The sequence below is a fragment of the Saccopteryx bilineata genome, chromosome 4 (assembly GCF_036850765.1).
Source record: "Saccopteryx bilineata isolate mSacBil1 chromosome 4, mSacBil1_pri_phased_curated, whole genome shotgun sequence".
Taxonomy (NCBI): domain Eukaryota; kingdom Metazoa; phylum Chordata; class Mammalia; order Chiroptera; family Emballonuridae; genus Saccopteryx; species Saccopteryx bilineata.
This window is the reverse complement of record NC_089493.1, coordinates 84,600,188-84,627,804: the sequence shown is the minus strand read 5'-3', so window position 1 is coordinate 84,627,804 and position 27,617 is coordinate 84,600,188.

Genomic DNA, 27,617 nt, shown 5'->3' with positions numbered 1-27,617 from the left:
GATTTCCAGTACTATGTTGAATAAGAGTGGTGAAAGGGGGCACCCCTGCCTTGTTCCTGATTTTAGGGGAGTTGCTTTTAATTTTTGTCATTAATTATAATATTGGCTGTGGGTTTGTCATAGATGGCCTTTATCATGTTGAGGTATGTTCCCTGTATTCCCACTATGCTAAGAGTTTTGATCTTAAATGGGTGCTGGATTTTATCAAATGCTTTTTCTGCATCTATTGAAATTATCATGTGATTTTTCTCCTTCCTTTTTTTTATGTGGTGAATCACATTAATTGATTTACAAATGTTGTACCAGCCTTGCCTCCCCAGAATAAATCCCACTTGATCATGATGTATTATTTTTTTCATGTATTGCTGGATCCAGTTTGCTAATATTTTGTTGAGGATTTTAACATCTACATTCATCAGGGATATTGGCCTATAATTTTTTTTCTTTGTGTTGTTTTTGCTTGGTTTTGGAATCAGAATTATGCTCACCTCATAAAAAGAACTTGGAAGTGTTCCTTTCCCCTGAATTTTCTGAAATAGCTTGAAAAGGATAGGAGTTATTTCTTCTTTGAATATTTGGTAGAATTCACCAGTGAAGCCATCAGGCCCAGGAGTTTTGTTTTTTGGGAGCTTTTTACTAACTGTTTCGATCTCTTTTGTTGTAATTGGTCTGTTTAGGTTTTCTGGTTTTTCCAGATTGATTTTGGTAAGATTATATGTTTCAAGGAATTTGTCCATTTCACCTAGGTTGTTTAATTTTTTGGCATACAGTTCTTTATAGTATTTTCTTACAATGTTTTGTATTTCTGTTGTGTCAGTTGTTATTTCTCTACTCTTATTTCTAATTTTATTTATTTGAGTCCTCTCTCTTCTTTTCTTGGTGAGTCTTGTTAAAGGTTCATCAATCTTGTTTACCCTTTCAAAGAACCAGCTCTTGGATTCATTGATCCTTCGTATTGTTTCTTTAGTTTCTATGTCATTTATTTCCACTCTGATCTTTATTATTTTCTTCCTTCTACTACATCTGGGCCTTACTTCCTGTTCTTTCTCTAGTTCTTTTAGATGAAGGATTAGGTTGTTTATTTGAGCTTTTTCTTGCTTCTTAAGGAGTGCCTGTAGTGCTATGAATTTCCCTCTCAGGACTGCTTTTGCTGTGTCCCATAAATTTTAAGTTGCTGTTTGCTCATTATCATTTGTTTCTAGGAATATTTTTATTTCTTCTTTGATTTCACATTTAACCCATTTGTTATTTAATAACATGCTATTTAGTTTCCATGTGTTTGAGTATTTTTCAGTTTTTCTGTTGTTGTTGATTTCTAGTTTCATGCCATTGTGATCAGAGAAAATGCCTGATATGACTTTAATCTTCTTAAATTTGTTAAGACTGCTTTTGTGTCCTAATGTGGTCTATCTTAGAGAAGGTACCATGAGCACTTGAAAAGAATGTATATTCTGCTGCCTTAGGGTGAAAAGTTCTGAAGATATCTATTAAATCAAGTTGATCTAATGTGTCCTTTATGCCTGCTGTTTCTTTGTTAATTTTTTTTATTGAGGATCTGCGTAATGATGTTAGTGGGGTATTGAAATCTCCTACTATTATAGTATTTCTGTTGATCTTGCCCTTTATATCCATCAAAGTCTGCTTTATATGTTTAGGTGCTCCTATGTTAGGTGTGTAGATATTTATGATGGTTATATCTTCCTGTTGGATTGCTCCCTTTATCATTATGTAGTGACCTTCTTTATCTCTTACTATAGTCTTTGTTTTAAAGTCCATTTTGTCTGATATAAGTATTGCTACCCCAGCTTTTTTTTCATTTCCATAAAATATTTTTTCCATCTTTTTGCCTGATTTTTATATTGCATTGTATACCAACCACCCATAGTCAAATCATCTTCCATCATCATATATTTGTTTATTTTACCCTTTACTATCTTCTTACCCACCTTCCCTCTGGTAACCACCATACTATTTTTTGTGTCTCTGAGTTTCAGTTTCATATCCCACACATTAGTGAAATCATATGGTGCTTACATTTCTCGTACTAACTATTTTGTTTAGCACAATATTTTCAAGGTCTATCCATGTTCTCACATATGACAGTATTTTATCTTTTCTTATAGCTGAGTAGTATTCCATTGTCTGTATGTACCACATCTTCTTTCTCCATTCATTTATCCAAGGACACTGGCTGTTTCCATGTCTTGGCCACCATGAGATTACTGCATTGAACATAGGGGTGCATATTTCTTTGTGAATCAATGTTTTTAAGATTTAAGTAGATCCTCAGAAGAGGGATTGCTGGGTAATATGGTAACTCTATTCTTAATTTTTGGAGGTATTGCCATACTGTTCTCCATAGTGGCTGTACCAGTTTACGTGCTCACTAACAGTGTATGAGGGTTTTTTTTTCTCTGTATCCTCTCCAACACTTATTATTACCTGTCTTGTTGATAATAGTCATTCTAACAGGCATGAGGTGGTATCTCATTGTAGTTTTGATTTGCATTTTCCAAATAGCTACTAAAGTTAAGCATCTTTACATATATCTGTTGTCCATTTGTATGTCTTCTTGGGAGAAACATCTGTCCAGGTCCTTTGTCCATTTAAAAAAAATTTATTTATTATTATTGAGAGGTGCCCAACTGGGATTCACCTGGAAAGCCCCCTACCAGGAGATGCTTTGCCTGTTTTGACCACTGCTCTGTTGTTTGGCAACCAAGCTATATTAGTGCCTGAGGCAAGGCCATGGAGCCATCCTCAGATCCCGGGGCCAACTTTGCTCAAACCATTCAGGCCATGGCTGCAGGAGGAGAAGAAAGAGAGAGAGAGAGAGAGAGAGAGAGAGGGAGAGAGGGAGAGAGGTTAAGAAGCAGATTGTCTCCCTGACTGGGAATTGAACTTGGAACTTCCACAGACTGGGCTGACATTCTACCGCTGAGCCAACCTCTGTTCATTTTTTGATTAGATTGTCTGTTTGGTGTTGAGATATATGAGTCCTTTATATATTTTGGATAGTAACTCCTTATTGAAGCTGTTTGCAAATATATCATCTATTCAGTTGATTGCTTTTTTGTTTTGTTGGTGGTTTCTTTGTTGTATAGAAGCTTTTTAGTTTGATATAGTTCTACTAATTTGTTTTTGTCTTTACTTCCCTTGACTTTGGGGTCAAAGTCATAAAATCTCTTCCAGGACCAAGGTCCATGAGTTTATGACCTATGTTTTTTCTATGTAATTTATTATTTCAGGTCTTATATCCAGGTCTTTGATTCATTTTGAATTAATTTTGGTACATGAGGACAAACTGTATTCTAGTTTTATTCCTTTGTTTCTGGCTTTTCAATTTTCTCAGCATCACTTATTGAAGAAGCTTTCTTTTCTTCATTGTGTGTTTCTGGCTCATTTTTCAAAAATTATTTGCCTATATACATGTGGTTTTATTTCTGAGCTTTCAATTCTGTTCCATTGGTTTGTGTGTGTTTTTCTGCCATTACCATGCTATTTTTTGATCATTGTTGTTCTTTAGTATAGTTTGAAGTCAGGTGGTATGATACCTCTAGCTTTGTAGTTTTTTTTTTTCAGGATTGTTTGTCTGGTTAGGATCTTTTGTGGTTCCATACAAATTTGGTGATGTTTTGTTTTATTTCTTTAAAAAGTTGGGATTTTGATGGAGTTTGCATTAAGTTTGTATATTGCTTTGGGTAACATAAACACTAATTATGCTGATTCTTCCAATCCATGAACGCAGAATATTTTTTTTTATTTCATTATGTCTTTTTCAAGATTCTTAAATAAAGCTTTTTAATTTTGAGTATGTAGGACCTTCACACCTTTTGTTATACTTATTCCTAAGTATCTCATTTTTTGGTTGCAATTTCAAAAGGAATTTTAGTTATTTTTTTCTGAAATTTTATTATTAGTATATAGGAATGTATGGGTTTTTGTACACTAATTTTGTATCGTGTGACTTTACTGTTTTTGTGAAATGTTTCTAGTAGTTTGTTGGTAGAGTCCTTAGGTTTTATATATAGAATCAGGTCATCTGCAAAAAGTGACACTTTTACTACATCATTCCCAATTTGATTCCTTTTATTTCTTTCTGTTGCCTGATGTCCCTGGCTAAGACTTTTAGAACTCTGTTGAATAGGAGCAGAGAGAGTAGACATTCTTGTCTTGTTCCTGAGTTTAGAGAAAAACCTTCTGTTTTTCACCATTGAATATAATAATAGCTGAGGATTTGTCATATATAAATTTTTTTTTTGCTTAAACCCTTCAACTTTTACCTAGCCCTGCAATCCCACTTCCTTCTGACAACTGTCAGTCTGTTCTCTATGAGTCTGTTTCCATTTCGCTAGTTAGTATATTTTGTTTATTAGATTCTATATACGAGTGAAATCATATGGTACTTGTGTTTCTCTGACTGACTTTTTTCACTTAGCATAATGCTCTGTATGTCTATCCATGCTGTTGCAAAGGGTGAATTTTCCTTCTTTCTAATGATATATGGCCTTTACTATGTGGAGGTACTTTCCTCCTATATACATTTTATTGAGTGTTTTAATCATTAATGTATTTTATCAAACTTTTTTCTGCATTTATTGATAAGATCACATGATCTTTATCCTTTGTTTTGTTAATGTGTCACATTATATTGATTAATTTGCACATGTTGAACCAACCTGTGTCCTTGGAATGAATCCCACTTGATTGTGATGTATTATTATTATTTTTAATTAATTTATTTTTTATTCAGTGAGAGGAAGGGAGACAGAGATAGACTCCGATATTCACCCTGACTGGGACCCACATAACAAGCCTTCTAGAAGGTGATGCTTTGCCCATCTGGGGTGCTTCTCTGTTGCTCAGCAACCAAGCTCTTCTTAGTGCCTCAGGTGGAGGCCATGGTGCCATTCTCAGTGCCCAAGGCCAACTCGCTCCAACTGAGCCATGACTGCAGGAGGAGAAGAAAGAGAGGGAGAGGGGGGGGGAATGAGAGGGGGGGGAGTGGAGAAGCAGATGGTCACTTCTCCTGTGTGTCCTTACTGGGAATCAAACCAAGATATCCACAACCCAGGCCGATGCTATACCACTGAACCAACTGGCCAGGGCTGATGTATTATTTTTTAATATGTTGTTTTACTCAATTTTTTAGTTGTTTTTTTTTTGTTCTGTTTAGAAATTTTGCATCTGTTTTAATCAGATATTTGTCTGTAGTTTTCATTTTTGTATTGTCCTTGCTAGGTTTTGCTATCAGGGTTATGTGGGCCTTATAAACTGTGTTAGGAAGTGTTGCCTCTTCTTTAATTTTTTAGAAGGGTTTGAGAAGTATAAGTATCAAATATTCTTTGAATGTTAATTTGTCTGTTTAGGTTTTCCAAGTCTTCTTGATTCAGTCTATGAAGTTTATATATTTCTAGGAACTGATTCATTTTTTTCTGTTATTGAATTTTGTGACATATAGTCTTTCTTATTATTCCAGTATAATTTTTTGTATATCTATGATGTCTGTAATAACTTCTCTTTAATTTCTGTTTTTGCTTATATGAATCATTTCTCTTTTTCCCCTTAGTGAGTCTAGCCAGGGTTTTATCTATTTTAATACAACTCTTTGTTGTAGTAATTTTTTTTGTATAGTCTTTTTGTTCTCTATTTCATTCAATTCAGCTCTAATTTTAATTATTTCTTTTCTTTTACTGATTTTGGGTTACTTCTGTTCCTCTTTTTCTAGTTCTTTAAAATGTAATGTTAAGTTGTTTACTTGGTATTTCTTTTGTTTCTTGAGGTAGGTTTGTAGTGATAAAACTTCCCTTTTATTACTGCTTTCACTGCATCCTTGTTTTGATATGTCATATTGCCATTCTCATTTGTCTGTATATATCTTTTGATCTCACCTCTTACTTCTTCTTTAACTTAGTCATTTTTTCATAGTATGTTGTTTAATCTACATATTTGTGATTTTTTCACTTTCTTTGTGCAGTTGATTTCCAAATTCAGAGCACTGTGGTTAGAGAATGTACTTGGTGTAATTTCAATCTTCTTGAACTTGTTGAGGCTAGTTTTGTGACCTCAAAAAAGAGTATATCAAGAGTATGATATACTCTTGAGAATGTTTTGTGTGCACTGCAGAAAAACTTATAATCAGTGTTCTGGGATGAAAGGCTCTGTAAATGTCAGTTATGTCCATTTTGTCTAATGTGTCATTTAAGGCTGATATTTCTTCACTGATTTACTGTTTGGATCATCTATCTAGAGCTATCAATGGTCCTCAACTATGATGTGTTTTTGTCAGTTTCTCTCTTAGTTCTATTAGTAGTTGCTTTATATATTTTGGTGCTCCCTGATTGTGATATATATATATATATGGAGAGAGAAAGAGAGAATTGCTATGCCTTCTTTATATTGTTTCCATTTTATCATTAAAACTATCAAATATTAATGACAAAGAAAGAATGTTCAAGGCAGCCAAGGAAAAGAAGAAAGTAACTTCAAAAGGAAATTCATTAGGTTATCATCAAACTTCTAAGTAGACATTCTACAAGCTAGAAGAGAGTGGAAACAAATATTTAAACTACCAAAAGGAAGAAATTGCCAGTCAAACATAATATTATCAGCAAAGTTACCTTTAGTTATGAAGGAGAAGTAAAGACTGTTCCAAACATACAGAAGCTGAGGGAATTTATCACCAAAAGACTTCTATTGCAGGAAATACTCAAGGGGGTTATTCTACCTGAAACAAAAAACAAAAGGTCACAAAACTACCAGTAGGATTACCAACAGGCTTATAGCAGAAACAGAAATAATTTGTGACAATAAAAACATAAGAGGGGCAAGGATAAAGGATTTCTGTTAAAAGTTTTTTGTTTGGGTTTTTAATGTTGAAAGAAAATATGTAAAAATAAATGCAACCTATTCAGAAAACTTATGAGATAGAAATGGTTTTATGAACCAGGAGAGCAGTCACTTACTTTTTTAAGATAACTATTCTATGGTCCCTTTTATTTGATACTGCATTAGTCATATGTTACAATTAACACAATTATTTCATGTGTGAGGTTAGCTCTCCCAAAAAGCCTGTAAGCTTTGGTGAAATAGAGAATTTGAGATTTTTTTTTCTGTTCTGATAGAGACTATTAGGAATAATGGATAAAATGAAGTACAGTATAGAATTATCTATGTAGTATAATATATAGATAAAGCAAATACTCAATAAATACTCTGCTTCTGGTTTGACCATTGACCACTATATCTTGCTTTCTTGATCAATTTATCATTCAGATGAATTAAATCACCTATAGTAAGGTTAAGAATAAAATTCATGGTAAAGAAAATGAGCCCACAGAAAAGAACTATTGCAAGAGATAATAAAAGTCAATAACATTAATATAAATTATACTGTTTCTATAGTTGCTGTAACAAATCACCACATACTCAGTGGTTTAAAACAACACAAATTGTCTTGCTATTCAGTAAGTCAGAAGTTTAAAAGTGGGTTTTACAAGTCTAAAATCAAGGTTTGGAGTCTCTAGGGGAAAATCCTTTCTTTGCTTTTTCCAGCTCCTAGAAGCTGCTTGCATTCCTTGGCTAGTGGCTCCCTTCCAGCAGTAGTGCTCTCTAACCTCTGCTTCCATGGTCACATCTGCTTTTCTGACTCTGACTCTCCTGTACCCTCTTATAAGGACCCTTTGATTACACTGAATTGACCCAGGTAACTCAGGATAATCTTCCCATTTCAAGATCCTCGACTTAATCTCATAGGAAGAGACCCTTTTTGCCATGTAAAGTAACATAATCACATGATTGAGAGATTAGAATTTTACAAATCTGGGGGAACATTATTTTGCCTACCACAGAAGTCAATATTTTTTAAGAGTTTGGCATTTTTCTCTTAAGAATAGAAAATGTGTATGTCTTTTCATTTTGCCAAATGAAGTTAAAATCAAAGAAGCCTGGATAATGCATGTGGGGAGGATTCCACAATGAAATGTGTTTTGATGTTTTAACAGCAGATGTATCACCCAGGGACACTCCTTAAGGAAACAGCAGGAACTTCTTGCCTACCCTCTTCTGGCTCAGAATTCATCTCCTCACCAGCTGCCAACTTGAAACTGCACTGAGTCTTTCAGTTTATGATCTTTTCAAGTTAAAATTTGTTATACTGATAGGGAAATTGCATACTCATGTAAATCAATAATTGCAATGAATGTGACATCATAAATTCATAGCATGCCCAGAGAGTAATTAGTTGCAACATTCATGTTTAGCATGCTTAACCTATCAAACAACATATAAAATGTAACTCATTTGCACATCTACTTAGGTATATCTTGAATTTTCTTATTCATTTTTCAAATAAAAATACACAAATTGTGGATTCAGAAATTTAAAAAAATTGTACCAATTTGCATTTCCACCAGCAGTGAATGAGGTTTTCTTTTTCTCTGCAACCTCTCCAACACTTGTTATTACTTGTCTTGTTGAATATAGCTAATCTAACAGGTCTGAAGTGATATTTCATTGTAGTTTTAACTTGCATTTGTCAAATAGCTAGTTGTAAGGCCAGTTGTCACGGCCCTCTTGGCCACATACGTGCAGGTTCTCATTGGATTTGGGCAGATGGTAAAGAAGCAGTGGAGCCAAACAATGCTGGGCCATTCCTTCATTCAAGTCTTGCACTGTCCAATGAACAACACAGGGAAAACTCATCAAATAATTTTCCCTTTCACTCATTCAGACATCCCAAAGTCCTGACACATTCTTCAGTTCCACAACCAGGAGAATCTTCTCAGGTTTCTCCTAGAATCAAAAGCCTCATCAGTCTCAGTGGAGCTCGCAAAGCCTCTCACTTTACCTCTGGTACCCCATCTGCACACCTTCTCTTTCCCTGCCAACATGGCTTCTCTGCACAAACTGGCTGCTTCTCTCTCTCTGCTCTCACTCTGCAAACGTGGCTTCTTTTTTTTCTCTCCTTCTTCTCTCTCTTTTCAAAACTTTCTGGTGCAAAAACCTCTCCTCCAGCAAACATTAGCAAAACAATGGCCCTTCCCAAGAAGGAAGATAATTTGCAATTTCACAGACCACATATACCTGGCGCTGCCCAGCCTCCAATGCAAACTATAAGCAAGCAAACATAAAAAATCATGTTTTACAAACTTATTTGGCCAACATTAGCGAAAGGACATCTTTCCCTATATCTATTGGCCATTTGTACATCTTCTTAGGAGAAGTGTCTGCTAAGGTCTTCTCCTCATTTTTAATTGTATTATTTGCTTGTTGTTGCTGAGTTCTTCAGGTCTTCAACATGATAACATTTCTGAGCAAGGCTGGAAAGCTCTTACTACTATATTTTTTCCCTCTTCTTTGTCACTGGTTCAAATAAAAAGTGTTATTAGAAACTGGAAATAGACTCATGTTGATGTGTCTAGATTTAGTTTCCAGATTTAGAAATTTTGTTTTCTCTTTTAATTTTAATACCTATTTTTATTTTAATGTTAAAAGTTTGTCATAATCCCCCATATCATCTAGAGTTTGCATGGGAATAATCATTTATTTACTCATCAAATAATTTTCAGACACCTCATGTATGTGCAAAAAACACAGATACAATGGTAACTAAGACAGACATAACATCTGCTCCTAAACAACCTGTAGTCTAGCAGGGGTGGCGGCAGTCATTAACAGTTTTACAAATAAGACACCAATTATAAGTACAATTATGATAAATGATACCAAGGGAAAGTACAGCTAGACCATGCAACAATACATTTAACCTAGTAAGGGGATGGAAAAGACTACCCCGGGGAAGCAGTTTTAGGTTGATATGGGACAAATTCTATTTGAAAACACTTTTTTCATCTAGTTATTTTTCCTTTCTGTTGCACTTATATACTTTTATACTATAAACTAAACTTTTGACTTGAATTTTTCTTCCTTTTTATTTTTTGCACATGTATTATTCTCTGTGGCTTCAGTGAATCAAAGACCTACTGCCACTTGCCAACTTCAAGAAATTTCTGTAGTGTTTATTGCTCCTTCAGGACCATTGTTCAACCTGGCCTTGGAAAAAAGCTTGATTGGATATTTGTAGACCATCCTTATCTACCAAATTTATTCTTTTTGAATAAATTCAGGCTCAGGTTCAGCTTAGAATGCTTGATTTTCAGATGAATTATGACTGCAGCTCTTTTTTTAGCCAAACAACAGATTCCGTGTCAGTGCATTCTGCTGTGGGAGCTACCTGTGCTCTCCATTGGCCCACCCACTTCCAGAAAGCAGGGAGGAGGACCAACCCAACCTATTTTCATGTTTAGATATGTCTTTTCCCCCTTTGCTGGGATTATCTCACTCAAGTTACCAATCAGAACAACTTGGTAACCTTATTCATAGTGTTATATATAAATTTCTCAAGACTTATTTCATTCAAGTCAGGCTATTCATCTCTCATAATCTAAATTGGTGAGCATTTCTCTAGAAAGAGCTATGATAGATGCTGCCATTCTATAAAAATTTAAATGAACAGACTCTATATCTCCAGAGGAAGTCTATTTTTTGTTATACATGGGTATATTTATGAAGTTATGGAATATGAAGCTTATTCCCTTGCTGTGAAACAGCATTCTACTTCTTTTACATTGGAGATTCTGCTAGCACCTTGACACACTCCAGAGCACTATCTAGTTCAATTTTGCAATCATTTGGAGAGGTGCTCTGTTCAGTGCTTCAGCCTTGATGGACAGTCAGGTAGCCTGGATCTGAATCTCCGCTCTGCCTATACCAGCTCTAAACTTCATGAAATTGCTCAGCCGCTTCCTGTTTTCTCATGGGTGAAAAATTATGATCTACCTCCAGGCTTATTGTGGATATTCTTTAGGGAATGCATCTCATAGTATTTGGTACGGTGATAAAATACTCAATGCTATTATTAGTATCACTGAATTTTTTATTTTTTTTTTTTCATTTTTCTGAAGCTGGAAACAGGGAGAGACAGTCAGACAGACTCCCACATGCGCCCGACTGGGATCCACCCGGCACGCCCACCAGGGGCGGTGCTCTTCCCCTCAGGGGGCGATGCTCTGCCCATCCTGGGCGTCGCCATATTGCGACCAGAGCCACTCTAGCGCCTGAGGCAGAGGCCACAGAGCCATCCCCAGCACCCGGGCCATCTTTGCTCCAATGGAGCCTCGGCTGCGGGAGGGGAAGAGAGAGACAGAGAGGAAAGCGCGGCGGAGGGGTGGAGAAGCAAATGGGCGCTTCTCCTATGTGCCCTGGCCGGGAATCGAACCCGGGTCCTCTGCACGCTAGGCCGACGCTCTACCGCTGAGCCAACCGGCCAGGGCAGTATCACTGAATTTTATAACATATGGTAAATAGCGATGTTGATGTGAAGCCTCACAATTAAGGATGTGGGGGTGCTGGAGAAGTATCGCATAGTACTATGCAAATGTCACTCATTGTATGAAGAGGTGGGTTTTGGCAAGGGGAAGACAAAATCTACCTGGGGTAAGAAGGTGAGTAGGAGTTGGACTTAGAAATGCTTCTCAAATTAAATTACCTCAGAGCAAATTCTTGAAGAATAAAACATATTTTGTCTGTGGAGTGGAAGGGAAAGAGCTTTGGAGACAGGGGAAATATCAAGAAGATATGGAAAGCACCTGAGTAACCAGGGAATGGTAAAGAACCCACTAGAACTTTTGTATTGAGGACACAATGGGGAAGACACAGCAACAGTAAGTTGGGGACAAGTTATGGAGACAGTAAAATTCTTGTTCAGTACTCAAATCCAACCACATGAAATATGGCTAGAGAGTGATTAAAGGTAGTTCAAGTAGTTCAATGACAGCATATATCACAAGGGGCAAGTCTATATATTACCATTTGTCAGAGCCATCAAACTATCAAAATATTCTCATTTTTAGTTATGGTAGTTTACCATATATTATTCAGTGTACCAAGGTGTAATTTTTACGTGTTTTCTGATAGTCTTAGTCCACACATATTCTCCAAAATGTGCAACCTTCAAACTGAAAGTAACCTCAGTATATGCTGCCAAAATAATGTGAAATTCAATCTTATCTTGCCAACCCTAACAAAATTGTGAAGGTCAAGCTTGTTCCTCATTTTCTCATTCTGTGTGTGTGTGTGTGTGTGTGTGGTGTGTGTGTTTGTATGACAGAGACAGAGAGAGACAGAGAAAGGGACAGATAGGAACAGATAGACAGGAAGGATAGAGATAAGAAGCATTAACTATTCATTGTAGCATCTTAGTTGTTCATTGATTACTTTCTCATATGTGCCTTGATCAAAGGGCTACAGCAGACCGAGCAATCCCTTGCTCAAGCCAGTGACCTTGGGCTCAAGCCAGTGAACCTTGCTCAAACCAGATGAGCCAGTGCTTAAGCTGGTGACCTCTGGGTTTCGAACCTAAGTCCTCTGCATCCCAGTCCAACACTCTATTCACTGCACTACTGCCTGGTCTGGCTTATTTTCTCATTCTTTAATTCATTTTTCTTTCTTTAAAATATATCTTATATCTTTAAAATATATCTTAAATCTTATAACTCTTTACTATTTTAATAGCTATTACTCCAGTCAAAATCTCTAAGAAATTTAGAATATATTGAATTTATTGACAATAAATTACAACATATTAAAATTTGTGAGATGTAGTTAAATCAGTGTTTATAAGAAATTTAGAGACTCAATTGCTCATATTAAGAAAAAATAAAGGTCTTAAATCAATGGCCAAAACATAATTTTTAAGAAACTTCTAAAGAGCAGTGAGCTAAAGCAGAATGGAAGAAACAGTAAATGTAAGATATAAAACCAATGAGATAAAAAACAGAAAAATAATAAAGAATAGCAACAAAAACAAAAGATATTTATTTATTTATTTACTTTGTGAAAGGAGGGGAAATAGTGAGACAGACTCTTGCATACATACCAACTGGGATCCACCTGACAACCCCTTACCTGGGGCCAATGCTCAAATCAACTGAGCTATTTTTAGCACCTGAGATAAATGTGGTCTCACCAACAAGCTATCCTTAGCCTCTGGGGCCAACATTTGAACCAACTGTGCTACTGGTTACAGAGGGGAACAAGGAGAGAAAGGAAGGGGAGAGAAGCAAATGGTTGCTTGTCCTGTGTGCCATGATCAGGAATTGAACCTAGAATGTCCATATGCTGGGCCGATACTCTATCCACTGAGCCAGCTAGCCAGGGCTCAAACTGTGGGGTTATATATATATATATATATATATATATATATATATATATATATATATATATATATTAAGAGATGTGGTAGGCCCTAGCCTGTTGGCTCAGTGTTAGAATGTCAGCACAATGTGTGGATGTCCTGGGTTTAATTTCCAGTCAAGGCACACAAAAAAAGTGACCGTCTGCTCAACACCCTTCCCCCACCCTTTCACTCTCTCTCTTGCCCTCCCCTAGCCATAGCTTGATTGCATTGAGCATATAATCCCCAGGATCTGAGGATGGCTTTGTGGAGCCTTTGCCTTTGGTGCTAAAAATAGCATGGTTGCGAGCATGACCCCAGAAAGGCAGAATATTGGCCCCAGACATAGTGTCCTGGTGGATCACAATCTGGATGCATGCAGGAATCTGTCTATCTCCCCTCATCTCTCTTGGAAAAAATAAGAAAGAAAAAAAAAAGATGTGATAAACCTCCAGTGGGATGACCAGGAGCAAAGAAAAAAGAGAAATTGTCAGTATCAGGAATGAGAAAATGGACATCGTTATGAATCCTTTAGTCATAAGCATAATAAAAATATATCATCAATGACTTTATGTCAATAAATTAAATGAGTAAATCCTCAAAGGATACAAGCCACCAAAAGTTCACTCAAGAAGATGTTAATTACCTGAACAATTCTAGACCTATTTTAAAAATTGGATTTGTAGTTAAAATCATCCCCTAAAGAAAACTTTAGGCCCAAGTGGCTTATTTGGCAGATCCTAACATTTAAAGAAGAAATTGTGTAAAACCTCTTAGAAAAGAAAGCCAGAGATCATAATTTTGCATAAACATAGGCAAAAAAAGTTTAATAAAACATTAACAAACCAAATCCTGAAATATATTAAAAAGATGATTAATAATGACCAAGTGGAGTTTACCCTAGGAAAGCAAAGTTGGCTTAGGGCTAAAAGATGAATTAACATAATTCACCATATTAACAGATGAAAAAAAAACCCTCATATGTTCATCTCTATCTCCATAGATTTAGAAAAGCATTAACAAGATCCCAATTTATTTATGATACTTTCACGCCAGTTAAGAAGAGGAGGGAACACTCTTAATTTGGTTAAAAGCACCTATGAAAAAATCTATCACTATCTTTATGCTTAATGGAGAAATACTGAATTCTTTCTCTCTAAAATAGGAAACAATCTCTCAGCACTTTTATTCAATTTACTAAAATTCCTAGCCAGTGTTATATGAAAATAAAAAGAAAAAAATGCTTACAGATTAGAAAGAAAAAAAATAAAATGGTCTTTGTTTACAGACAATAGGATCATATATATAGAAATTCCAAAGAACCTACAAAAGTATAAATTAAACAAGGTGTCATAAAACAAGGTTATTAGCAGCAAAGAATTGAAAATCAAAAGTAAATGAACAAGATCATTCAAAAATATGAAATACTTGGGAATAAATTTAACAAAATATATGCAAGGCATATACACTGAAAACTCTAAAATATTTCTAAAAAAATGAAAAGAGACCTAAATAAATGAAGAGACATACTGTGATTATGAATTAGAAGATGCACTATTATTAAGATATTACTTTCCCCAATATTTTATAGATGTTAAAAACTGATTCTAAAATTTTTATATGTATGGAAAGGGCCTAGTTTGGCCAATACAATTTTGAAAAAGTAGAACAAAGTTCAAGACTACACTTTCTGATTTCAAGATCTAATATCAAGCCACAACATTCCAGACAGGTGAATTGATATAAAACTAGAAATATAGATCACTGGAACAGAAGTCCATAAATTGACTTTTTTTTCAAGGTATGTGCCAAGACAATTTAATGGGGAAATTATGGTCTTATGAATAAATGGTGTTGAAACTACTGGATATCCATGTTCCAGAGAAAGAATGCTACTGAAAGAATCTCATTTATTACCTCAAACTATATTCACAATTTAACCTGAAGTAGGTCATAGAGCCAAATCTGTATTTGGAAGAACAGGGAACAATTGGAATTCTCATACATTGATGGAGGGAATACAAAATGGCACAGCTGCTTTGGAAAACACTTTGGTATTTCCTCAGAAAGTTAAACATATTCTTTCCACATGACCCAGCAATCCCACTTTTAGGTATTAACCCGAAAGAAATAGCATTTGTTGTACATAAATGCTTGTACTTGAATGTTCACAGCAACTTTATTTATAATAGCCTATAAAGCTAGTGGCCGCGACCACTATCATAGCAGCCTGGTCTGTGCAGATTTAGGTTCACGTTTAATTTGGACAGATCGTAAAGAAACAGTGGAGTCAAAAACTGGTGGACCATTTTTTTTTTAATTCTAGACTTGTTCCAGCCAATGAGTAAAAAACAAACTCATAGGGTTCCTCCAGTTCCACAACCAGGAGAATCTTTCCAGCTTTTTATTAGAATCAAAGGCCCTCTCCAGTCTTATTCACCTCTGTTCCCCATCTCCTTCTCCTACACAAACTGGCTTTTCCTTCAGCATTCCGCCGTTTTGGCTGGCTCCTCTCCTCCACGTGGCCTTTCTGCCCTGCTACAACATGGGCTCCTTTTTTCTTCACAAGAACATGGTTTCTCTCCCCTAAATGGCCTCTTAGCTCCACCTTTTAAAACCTTTTGGTGCAAAAGCCCCCCTCCAGCACACAGTAGCATAACCAAGCCCCTTCCCAAGCATGAAAGGCAATTAGCTGTATCACGTGAGAACATCACCACGTGAGAGCAGCAGCCATCTTTAACAGAGTGAGCATAAAATAACTTATCTGCCCAACAAGTCCTAAACTGAAAACAACCCAAACATCCTCCAAGTAATATATGTGCAAACAATTTGTGGTATATTCATAATATGAATGCCATCCACCATAAAAAGAAAAAAACTGATACACATGGTAATATGGATGACTCTCAAAGGTTTTATGTTAAAATAAAACAAAACAACATAGTCCACAGAAAGCAGTTCAGTATTTTCCAGGGTTTTCTAAGAGGCACAGGAAAGCTTTCTGGAATGCCGGTAATGTGCTAGATCTTGATTGTGGTAGAATACATATAAATACACACATTTGTCAAACTTATTCAATTAAAACTGATTAAAGTTGATACCTTCTGTGGCATATAAATTATACCTTGATAACTATCACAAAAATAGTAAGAAAGAAAAAAAACAAAAGATAAAGTCAACACGTGGGCGTATTCAAGATGCCCACTCAGACTTGAATAAAGAAATTAAATTAGCTTTGGGAGAGTAGGCTGGTCCTAAGAAGCTGGATATATTGCCATTTATAACAACATGGATGGACCTGGAGAACATTATACTAAGTGAAATAAGTAAATCATAAAAAGCTAAGAACTATATGATTTCACATATAGGTGAGCTATAAAACTGAGACTCATGGTTGTAGATATAGTGAAGTGACTACCATGGGGAGAGGAGTGAGGCAAGGGGAATACAGAGGGAGAAATAAATGGTGACAGAAAATATTAGAGTTTGGGTGATGGGCACACAAAGCAAACAACAGTTCAAATGCTGTAGATATGTTTACCTGAAACATTTGTACTATCATTGATCAATGTCACCCCATTAAATTTAATTTCTAAATAATAAAAAAAGCTGGATCTCTAGGTTACCATAAGCATGTTTGAAATTTCTACCATTGCTTTTCTTCCCTCATTATCTAACTACTTATTAACCTAACGCCTAGGCTACCATAATGCTTCAATGGCATTTATTCAATAAATGTTAGGTGACAGGTAGGAAAGTGAGGAACTACAGAACTATAGAAAAACTACCTTTATTCTTGAATCAAAATTAAAAAATGAAAGAAAGATTATTGACATTTTGATTATTTTTATCCTCCTGGTGGTTTAAATTTTTGTGTAAGCAAATAAACCAATCAAAATGATTCGTTCCTGCTACCAGTTCAGTTTATATGAGCAAACATTTAAATTACTCACTGTGGGCCAGCAAGACAAATGGGTGGGTTTCATCCTGATTCTGTCGCAAGTTTTGTTAAACATTCAATCTTTTCAGGCCCTTCCAGAGCCATAAACTTAAGCATAACTGACTCTATTGTTTTTGACAGAATAAAATGTATATAAATTAAGAGTTTCTGCAGAAATATGGACTCTCAAATCTGTTCTGCATCAAGGTTTTCTTACTGGTAACTTTTTGATAAATATATCTCCTTTTCTTTTGTAGCACAAATCAAGAGGAGCATCCAAAATGGTGTTTTAAGAGATTTTTATAACTTTATTATCTACTCAATTCAAAAGTTGCATTCTTATTATTTTTCATATTCTGGAAAGTTTTATTTTCCAAACTAATTCTTACACTTTCAGAATGTAGTATTATAATTTTAGGTTTAAGATTATTTTAATCAATGGAAATAAGAAATAGGAAAGTTAAGGTGTTTATTCATTATTAAATGGTAACCTTTTACAGAGATAAGTATTTATTATATAAAGTTAGAAAAAATGTACAGTATGTGCTCCACCAATAGGCATCTGTAGTGGACACCTGTTACATCTGTCTGCACAGCCATGATTCCCTTTTCTGGTAATTACACCCTCATTTACTTTGAGCAGCTACTTTTTCCACATTGTGTGCATTCTTATGTCAGTCAGACCCCCCTGCCCTCTCCTAGCCCAGAGGCACATGAATGAAGCTAGGCTAACCTGAATCTTTTTGGGGGGAATTTTGAGTTTTGAGGAAGAAGGAAAACAGAAGCTAAATTCCATCTAACATGTTGTCCATAAAAGACTAGACAGTTTCAATGGCGTAAAATCCTGGAACCACTCTGATTTCTTGTCTTTCAAAAGAAAACATCTTCAGTTTTTCCTGTGGACCCGAAAGCTATTTTATATGTCCTTAAATTAAATTCTTCTTCCTTGCTTAAGTTACCAGTGTCAAATAAGTCCGTTAATTTATCAGGTTGTTGGTGTAAATGAAGAGTTCAAAGCATTAAAATCTCATGATTATTCTGAGTGATTCCTTGTCCAAATGAAAGGTATATCCAATATGCTGTCAGCTCCATGACAGGCAAAGGCATGCTTTACATTTATTATAATATTTATTATACAATATATTTTAATAGTTTATAATGTATTATATAACTATAGTGTCAAATGCATATATCACATACATTCTAATAGAGTTATAATTTAGGTAAGACAATATGCACAAAAGGAATAGAAAGTGTCTGACATCAGAGGGGGTCTGAGAAAGCTGGTCATATTTGACCTACATCTTGAAAGATTAGCAGAAGTATTCATGGGAAAAGTGAGCAATTAAACAAAAGTTTGTGTAAACACTCAGAGGCATAAAAAATTATGCATAGCTGGATAATTCACATAGCTCTGTATTCTTCAGAGTTCCCCAGAGAAACAGAACCAGTGAGATATATAGTTATAGGAATAGATAAGGAGATTCATCAAAAAAGGTTGGCTTATACAATTATGCAAGCTGAAGTCACACAATCTGCCATCTATAAACTGGAGACCCAGGAAAGCTGATGGAGTTTGTCCAAACTTGACAGTCTGAAAACAAATGGTATAAACATTAGTCCAAAGGGCCAAGAACCACAAATTTAGATATCTGAAAGCAAGAGAAGACAGTTGTTCCAGCTTTGTCCACCTTTTTGTTCTATTCAGGCCATCAATGGATTGGATATGCTAGCTCATAATGGTAGAGTGATCTTTAGTCTACTGATTCAAATACTAATTAATCTCTTCCAGAAACATCCTCACAGACACACCCAAAATAAATTTTACTAGCTATTTGGACATACCTTAGCTTAGTCAAGTTGTCACATAAAATTAACTATTACAGCTACATTCTAGAGTAAGTGATAAGGAGCGAGGATCCAAAAATGACGGTAGTCGCCCACATGGTGAATGAATGGCTTATATGGCTTATGAGACTGACAAGAAACAATCCTCTTTTATAAAATCCTCTAAACAAAGATTTCAGATTTGTTTCAATTTTAACGACATTAGAAATTTGCTTATTACATGCAATATGAAAATTAGCTTAAGTTAACAACGGAACACACAGATCCTGTATCATAGAAATGTACACTTGAAACCTATATAATCCTATTGACCAATATCATCCCTGTAAATTTAATAAAATTAATTTTTAAAAGGTGTTCTAAGTTTAACATTTATTATTCTATCTTTACTGGATGGTTGGTTTTGGCCTCCATGTAGCACAATCAAACAACAGGTAAAAAGAAAACTTCCACAACACCAAAATATAGCTTAAAAATTATTTCATAGAAAGTACATCAGTGTTCACCTTAGTTCTATTAGCTGAAGTCTTCACACACCTTTGATATTTTATTTGTCACCTGCAATGTGAATTATGATTGCCACTATTTTCTGAAGCCTCCAAATGTCCCACATTCCTTTTGGTGGAGATATAGAGATTGACCCAGGTCCAAGGAAGAATCTGATAGTTAGAATGAATTTGGAATTAAACAGGTACTTTCTGGTCATAATCAAAATAATATGAAGAGTGCTATGAAATACATTAGTAGGTCATTGGCTACAGTTTTTTTTCAAGATATGCTAAATGAATTCTTAGGTATTTTCCAGTGGTAACATGTTGAGCTGTAACATGAATGATACTTTTTAAAATCTGCAGATAGCTAACAAGTGAATAATTTTATTCCACCAAAACTTAAGAGTGATGTCTAGAGACAAATATTTGCAAAATATTAAAACATTCAAATTTTCATAAGGAAAAATTTGATTGATTAAAAGGTAAAATATGTCACTAGAGTATTCTGAGATGATGCAGAAATGTTAATAATGAATATTTACCTACCATGAGTTTAATGGTTTTCCCTGGAAACGATTTTAATTAGCTATAGTAATTCAGAGGTTAGTAAGTCATTTTTTTCTGAAGTGCATTAGGACCTTGTGATTATAATGACTTCCATTATATCAGGTCACTTCCTGTGAGGCCCAGGAAAGATCAGATGTTTTTCTTTTTGCCTGTGCTTTTGCAGTTGAATCCCATATGACTGTTTTCTTGTGTGTAAATTCTCTGAGAAGGATATAGGGAGCCATCGACACAAAATATCATTATATGAATTTCCTCACTAGTCTATGACAAATATAAGCCATTTTCATCACACTTCAAGAGCATGTTATACGCCAAATTAAAAGGAAACTTTTTGTTTCATCATAAAATTGGATTTCAGTGAACTCACCTAGAAATTCATGGCTATTGTTTACATGGCAATTTATTCTAAGCATATATGTATATGCTAAGTATGTGTGTGTGTGTGTATGTGTGTATACCTATATACTTTTATTTCTAACTGTTTTTTCTACTAGAAAAGATATAGGGATTCTGACAAAGCTGCATTTGATATTCTATTCTGCAATGTCAAAAAATGCATTTGGAATGTATTGATGCATTGATTACAGTTTATAGTAACATCTCAGTTGCCAAATGAAATAATCACATATGACATTTTATGTAATTGATATTATATAGGATAATTTCATGTCAAGACTACATTTTAGTACTATTTGTAAGCAATAAACATTTATAAAAATTCTTCCTCACACAGTATCTAAATTCTCAAAATAATAACATATAAACACACTTTTCTGGCTGTTTCTGTTATAAAACTATCAGGATGGTGGGGCATAAGTGAATGACTATCCTTTACAGTTAATGATAAATGGTCTTGTGATAATTTTAACCCAAATATAAACAAGTACTTCTTAAAGACTTAGGGAAACTTAACTACCACAAGTTTGTATTCCAAAAGACTGAGAGAAATGAAAAGCTATGAAATAACTACGTATTCAGACTAGAGGAAATAACCAACGACTGTTGTTAAGATCTCTTGGCTAATAATCTGAAAGATCAGTGAGTTGTGTTTGACATCAAAAGTATACAAAACTAAATTTTAGTAAGGTTTAGTGTGAGGCATATCTGGCACTGGAGTGGTTTTACAACAAAATCTTCCTTAGTAAATTTATTTCCAGAATGTTTTGAACACCAAAAAAACATTTCTCAATGCAGAAGAGACACAATGTTGAACCATGCATTTTACCAAAATTCAAATTTTAAATCATAGATCCAAGAAACAATTTACAAGCCATTAAATACAATCTTCCCTTCCTTCTGTTGAGCATCCTCACCCACACATCCGTATATAATTTACACTTTAGTAAAGTAGTGAGGAACAGTTGAGCCTGCAGAGAGATTCATTTGCTTAACAAAGATGGAATGATTTGTGGTAAAGAATATGGTTGACTGGATTCAAAGCCCAGTTTCATCACTTACTAGCTGTACGACCAGAGCAAATTAACCTTTTCTGTGCCCTAGGAAACTCATCTGAAAAATGGGAAGGACAGTAGCACATAACTCACAGAATTGTTTTGAGGTTTAAGTTAGATAATCTATGTAATAACATAGTGCCTGACATTTATAGTAAGTGTTCAATAAATATTATTTGTTCTAAATTCTAGTTCTGCAATGAATTATCTGCATGGCCTTGGACAATTCACTGTAAGCATTTTGTGACACTTATCACGATATGTATTGCAGTTTTTTGTTGCTTATGGTCTGTCTTCCCCACTAGATATAAAAATTCAGCATTTCAAGGGCTAGATCTGTTTTAATAATTAAATATTAAATAATTAATAACTGATGCATTAATAACTAATGCATTATATTTAATATATGATTAATGGATGATATTAATAATAGCAATGATAATAATTAATGTGTTGTGTGGTATTTAGCATATATATATTAGGTGCTCAAGAATGCTTTTTGTTTTAAGAATATTGTGGGAATTATTAATCACAGCCCCCAATAAGGTTAAGAGGATTAGATGAGAGAAAACAAGTAATGCACTTCATAATTGTATGTGCATATTATTGTGCCTATCACTATAAGCTTAAAAATTAGGCAGTGTCAGAAAGGTAACTGTAACTAAAATTTTCTAACTCCCCATTGAAACTTTATCAATGATATCAATTGAAACTCATTTTTTAAATTATTTATTTTTAATTGAATTTATTGAGATGACATTAGTTAATAAAATTATATAGGTTTTAGGTATAAAATTATAGAATATATTATATGCATATTGTAGTGTGTGCTCAACACCTCATGTCAAGTCTCCTTCCATCACCATTTATCCACTCTCAACCCCCACTCCCCTTTCTCTCTGGTAATGACCATACTGTTTTCTGTGTCTATGAGTTGTTGCTTTTTGTGTGTTTTTTTTCTCAATCCCTTTACCTTTTCACCCAGTCCTCCAGCCCCCTGCCCCTCAGACAGCTGTCAGTCTGTTCACTGTCTCTATGAGTCTGTTTCTATTTTATTTCTTCATTTATTTTTGTTTATTAGATTCCACATCTAAATGAAACCAAATGGTATACTTGTTTTTCTCTGACTGGCTTATTTCACTTAGCATAATGCACTCCAGGTCCATCCATGCTGTTGCAAAGGATAAGATTTCTTTCTTCTTTTTCTGCCAAGTAGTATTCCTTTATGTACCACAGCTTTTTTACCCACTTATCTACTGATAAACATTTGGGCTGTTTCCAGATCTTGGCTATTACAAATAACACTTATATTCTCTTGAATTAATGTTTTGGGGTTTTTTGTTTGTTTGTTTGTTTGTTTTGGATATAGTCACAGAAGCGGTATCACTGGGTATTAAGAAGGTTATATTTTTAACCTTTTTTTTTTTTTTGGTGGGTAGAGAGAGAAAGACAAACCAACACGCAGGAAGGGAGATGAGAAGCATCAACTTGTAGGTACAGCATTTTAGTTGTTCATTGATTGCTTCTTATATGTGTCTTAATTGGGGGGCTACAGCTGAGCCAGTGATCCCTTGTTCAAGGCAAGCCAGTGACCCCTTGCTCAAACCGGCGACCTCGGGTTCAAGCCAGCAACCACGAGATCATGTTGATGATCCCATGCTCAAATCATCAACTTCAAGGTTTTGAACCCAGCCCCTCAGCGTCCCAGGTTGACATTCTATCCACTGTGCCAATACTGGGGATGCCCATTTAAATTTTTTGAGTATACTCTATGCTTTCCACAGTGTCTGCATTCCCACCAGCAGTGCTTGCGGGTTCCCTTTTCTTCACATCCTTGTCAACATTTGTTTGTTGATTTATTGATTATAGAAATTCTGACATGTGTGAGGTATTATCTCATTGTGGTTTTAATTTGTATTTCTCTGATGATTAGTGACATTGAGCATCTTTTCATATATCTATTGGCCATCTGTATTTCCTCTTTAAAAAAGTGTCTATTTAGGTCCTTTGCACATTTTTTAATTGATGTAGTTGTCTCAGTATTGAGTTTTATTAGTATTTATAAAGTTTGGATATTAATTCTTTTCTTTTTCTTTTTTTTTTCTTTTCTTTTTTTTACAGAGAAAGAGAGTCAGAGAGAGGAATAGATAGGGACAGACAGACAGGAATGGAGAGAGATGAGAAGCATCAATTATCAGTTTTTCAGTTTTTCGTTGTGACACCTTAGTTGTTCATTGATTGCTTTCTCATATGTGCCTTGACCGTGGGGCTATAGCAGACCAAGCAACCCCTTGCTTGAGCCAGTGACCTTGAGTCCAATCTGGTGAGCTTTTGCTCAAACCAGATGAGCCTGCGCTCAAGCTGGCCACTTTGGGGTCTCAAACCCAGGCCTTTCGCATCCCAGTCCAACACTCTATCCATTGTGCCACCGCCTGGTCAGGCTGGATATTAATTCTTTATCAGATATATCAGTGAATATGTTCTCCCATTCAATGGGTTGTCCTTTTATTTTGTTAGTTCCTTTGTTGTGCAAAACCTTTTTAGTTTGATGTAGTTCCATTTGTTTATTTTTTCTGTTGCCTGAATAGATATAACAGAAAAAATATTGTTAAGAGAAATGTCTGAAATGTAGGATATAAAACTGAAACTAATAGACATAGATAACAGTATGGTGGTTACCAGATGAAAGTGGGGTTCTGGGTAGCTAAGGGTAAAGGAGGCCAAATATATGGCGATGAAAGATGATTTGCCTTTATGGATTCTTGCTGTATTGGCCAAGAGTTTGCTTAAAGGCTTTAATCATTGTAAAAAAAAATAGAAGACTAGATAAAGAAGATGTGGCACATATACACCATGGTATACTATTCAGCCATAAGAAATAATGACATTGGATCACATACAACAAAATGGTGGGATCTTGATAACATTATACGGAGTGAAATAAGTAAATCAGAAAAAAAAAAACAAGAATTGCAGGATTCCATACATTGGTGGGACATAAAAACAAGACTAAGAGACATGGACAAGAGTGTGGTGGTTACGGGGGGCGGGGGGAGGGAAGGAGGGAGAAGGGGAGGGGTGGGGGAGGGGCATAAAGAAAACTAGATAGAAGGTGACAGAGGACAATCTGACTTTGAGTGATGAGTATACAACAGAATTGAATGACAAAATAACCTGGACATGTTTTCTTTGAATATATGTACCCTGATTTATTGATGTCACCCCATTAAAATAAAAATTTATTTATAAAAAAAATAAAAAAAAGATGATTTGCCTTTGAGTAGTGGACAATGCAATATACAGACTATATGTCATAAAAAATGTACACCTGAAATCTATATAATCTTATTAGCCAATGTCACCTCAATACATTTAATTTAGAAAAGTAAAATAAATAAAACTCATTATTAATGTTGAAAATTTTATTTTACACAGTTATTCTGCCATTGAGGACATTGCCTGGCTATAAAACCTGAGGAAGAGATTGTAAATTGATTGTATAGGGTTGATTGAATCCTTCAGGCATATACTTTGCTTGGTCTGAACAGTGTTATGACAACAATTTAGAATAAAGAGATTTTATAAAAGCTATCTAAATTTTGGCCTTTCTTGAAAAACTTAGGAAGCAGGCACAGAGGCTGGCACCCTCACCTGGCAACAATTTTCTAGCAGCTCATAGGTGGCTCCCCTTTACTACAGGGCATCTGCTTTTCCATTTACACGTGACCCTGGGGACTTTGGAACCCTGATTTGGGAATAACATGATTTAAGGCCTTAGGATGTCTTTTGACCCATGTAACCAATACATTTTGTTGTTGTTGTGTAGAAAGAACTTTTATTTCTATTGTCTTTTCATCATTCCTCACCTTGTTTGTTTCATACAGCATCTGATAGAGTCAAGGGAAAATTAAAATTATAGTTCATTTACTCCGGTTAAACTTAAGGAAAGAAAAGCAATCACCTGAGTAAAATGATGGAATTAAAGATTCTCCTTGCAACCTAGATAGGTATTTAGTGTGATGAGTGCTGAAAAAGACAAATACGGTTTTTGAGGAGGATTGTATCAATCTGCACTCATGAATGAAAGACTCCGAGCATGATTTAGATATCAAGCATATGGTTTGCAAACAAATTCAATCTTTCTCTGGGCAGTAAAACTTAGTTGATAGTACACTATACCTATTTTTTGTTTCTAAATTGCAAAAAAAAAAAAAATTTAGTGGTGAATAAATTTTCTCCACCAACAACAGGATTTTTTCTTTTCCTGTCAAGGAAATACACCGCATGATAGATGGTGTTTTAGAAGAGACCACACAGATGGTCTATAGGAAATTTTATAAATATAATCCCATATAAACAGAGTAAATACATTCTTCATATGAGGGTAAAATGTTAATTAGTTGAGTTTAATTACTGATTTGCTATGGCTAGAAGTTTAAATTTAATGAATTGGTGATTCAATTTGATAGATCATAAAAAATAACTATGAGCATGTTACTGGCTGTTTTGCTGACTAACCTAACGTGGATGCTCATGCATTTTTAATTCAGCTTTGGTTCAAAATGTGCCTCATTCATAAAGGAACCCATTTAATAATCAAACATATTCAACTCATGCTAACATGGGCTATGCACATAACTATTTCATTAACACTGATTTTGTGAACATTTTTATCATCTCTTACAACTCACCCATAAGAGATAGTTACAAAACAATAGAAGGTTTTCTCTGCGAAAATGTAAAATTCAGGAGTATTGCTGTAATTTTGTTCTTAAATATTTTAGGAGATATGATGCGGCAGAAAAACAGGGAAGAGATACCAATCACCTCAGGGAGAGTCTGCAGAGGAAACTTTTGAATCAAGGGCATCTTAAAATATTGGAATGAGTTATTCAAAGATACTGATCTCTTTCTAAGATTATGAGTGATATTAGTGTGGAATGATTGTGTAGTTTTGTTGCAAGGCTGGAGATGAGACCAGATTTATTTTAGAAATGCATTTTAAAAATGATTATACTCCAAAACTTCTCTCTAGTCTACTGAATTTTTATTGCTGTCATTCACACTAATTGATGCTATTACTTCCTTGTGGTCTGCTTAACTCTCTCCAATTCAGCATACACATATCATAATTCCACATCAACAAAATGTTCAACAAGAAAAAAAATGAATAGAAAAGTAAGTTCAGTAACGATATATATTTTTTATGTTACCTTATTTGGTCAAGTCCCATTTCCGTGGCTAGATTAGGCATTAGCCACTGATACTTTTTTGGAGTCGTGTTATTAAATTATTTTATGAAAAAGTAATCTAAAGATTTTATGACCCCCCCAAGACATAAATATTACAGTATTTCATCAGAAGATCTGGTGGCCTTGCTTCAATTTTCATCAAAGTTTCTGTCAGTGTGTGTCCCTGAAGCATAAAAAAAAGATTTATGTTTATTTATTGGTGACTATGAATTGAGAGAGTTTACAATATTTCAATTAAGTTTAAATTACTTGCCATTCAAGCATTTTATACTGATAAAACGTTACATTAAAAATGAACCATATATATATATATAATATAGCTTAATGTAGACCATTTTCATTAAATTACTTAATTTTAATGTTTCATTGATGATCAACAATTGAGTTCCCCTCTTTTCAGTTGTGGAACTTTATTTCCATTCCATTAAAAATCACTAAAAATTTTTCTAAACATCATGGATGTTTACTCATGCAAATATATTACAAAAACTTATTAACATACTTGTTTATTGCAGAGTAATTTTAAAATTTGATTTCAAAACATAAATCCAAGGAGGTTGTGTCTACATTTTTCTTTTATTAGTGAAAAAAATCAGATGTTTTCCATGATTCAAAGGCAAATGATAATTGAAAATAAAGTAAAAAAAAAATCACAAAATCCATCCCTCTTGCATTTAACAGAAGTAGAAGTAAATTTATTCAAGTTAGAATAATACATTTAAAATGTTTTCTTATAAATAATAGTCTAAGACAGGGGTCCCCAAACTTTTTACACAGGGGGCCAGTTCACTATTCCTCAGACCACTGGAAGGTCGGACTATAAAAAAACTATGA